Source organism: Impatiens glandulifera, chromosome 3 (assembly GCF_907164915.1).
Source record: "Impatiens glandulifera chromosome 3, dImpGla2.1, whole genome shotgun sequence".
In the NCBI taxonomy this organism is placed as follows: Eukaryota; Viridiplantae; Streptophyta; class Magnoliopsida; order Ericales; family Balsaminaceae; genus Impatiens; species Impatiens glandulifera.
In genome coordinates, this window is record NC_061864.1 from 57,218,236 (window position 1) to 57,220,307 (window position 2,072).

Sequence of the window (2,072 nt, forward strand, 5' to 3'; positions counted from 1 at the left end):
ACAATATCACTTCTTAGTTTAAGAATCTTTTTAGAGACCAGTTCATACCTTCATGAATTTTGTAGATCCAGATGTTGGTTTCGTATTTCATAAACCTCGTATGCACCCATTTGATCCATAGTGACTCCTGATTGTGCTCCAAACCCCACAGATGCTTGAAGGTGAGAGATTTGTTCCACTCGATACAGTTCTTCAAACCGATGCGTCCTTCGTCCTTCGGTTTGTAGAGAGCAGTCCATTTGACTTTCTTTCCTCATCTTCCTCTACTGCCCTAGATAAAGTTCCTCATCAGTGTGTCGAGCTCCTTCATTACCTTCTTCGGAATGACCATGTACTGCGCTCAATAGCCAACTATGCCATGACCACGGTTTTGATAAGTTCGATCCTCCCTACATAAGAAATTTTTTTCGCTGCCTAGCCAGATATCGTGTTTTTTACCTTTTCAATCAGCGACTTGTAGTGTGAGATCTCGATCTACTTTGCGGCTAACGAAATTACTAAGTCCCTTATAGGAAAGCTACCTTCCTTGATGTCCATGATGTTAAAGATGTCCTGCTTTGTTTCGTCCTTCACGCCACCATAAAACTCCACACTTTTTGCTTTCATTAATAGTTAAACCTACAACCTCAGAAAATAATGTTAGTGTAGCCCATTTATCATGGCGATCATTGAGAGCATCTTCGCGATGATCTAAAAGAATCTTCCATACATCTTTCACCCATTCTGTGAGGTCGAGGAGGTAACCCATTTATGATTTGCTGACGATTTGTTCATTTTAGCGCACGCAGACATGAATTCCATTAAAACTATTAGAGTTGCACTAACGTTCTTTTCTGAGGTTACAGGTTTAACTATTAATGAATGTAAAAGTGTGGCATTTTATGGAGGCGTAAATGACGAAACAAAGCAGGACATCTTCAACATCATGCACATCAAGGAAGGTAGTTTTCCCGTAAGATACTTAGGAATTTCGTTAACCGCGAAACAGATCGAGATCTCACACTGCAAACCGCTGATTGAAAAGGTAAAAAACATGATATCTGGTTGGGCAGCGAAAAAACTTTCTTATGCAGGGAGGATCGAACTTATCAAAACCGTGGTCATGGGCATAGTTGGCTACTAGGCGCAGCAAATGATCATTCCGAAGAAGGTAATAAAGGAACTCGATACACTAATGAGGAACTTTATCTGGGGTAGTAGCGGATGAGGAGGAAAAAAAGTCAAATGGACCGCTCTCTACAAACCGAAGGACAAGGGAGGCATCGGCTTGAAGAACTATATCGAGTGGAACAAGGATCTCACCTTCAAGCATCTGTGGACTTTAGAGCGCAATCAAGAGTCACTATGGATCAAATGGGTGCATACGAGGTTTATGAAATATAAAACCAGCATCTGGACCTACAAAATTCATGAAGGTATGAGCTGATCTCTAAAAAAGATTCTTAAACTAAGAAGCGATATTGCAAATCTTTATGACATCCGGCTAGGGGACGGGAAATGCACTCTATTCTGGCACGACCCTTGATTCGAAAACCAGCCTATCATCCACAAGGAGGAGTTTCAAAATACCCGCATCAGAAGGGCTGTACATTAACAAAAATCAGAGACATTAAAGACGGGAATTGAGACTCACTTCTGAGAAGAAATCCAGAAGGACAAAGGATACTTGATCATATAAGTAACATACAACTACACGACAGACCGAATATTCATGAATGGAAAGACGAGGACAATGGGAAGCTGGTATTGAAGAAAATATGGGAGTTAACCTTTGGAAAAAGCACATAAAGTAGAATGGGCTCCTCTTGTATGGTCAACGAAGATTATCCCTAGACACCAGTTCATCTTATGGCTAGCCTTCTGGGAAAGACTCGGCACTCGTGATCGTATCAGCAAGTATATGAGCATCCCGGACACGAGCTGTCTTCTATGTAGAGGAAATGAAGAAACCATAAATCACATATTCGAGAACTGATGTATTGTTTCAGAGCTTTGGGACATATTCTATAAAAGTCTGGAGCTGATCAATTTCCCGAGCGAATGGAATGAAATCAAAGATGCAGCACTACTCA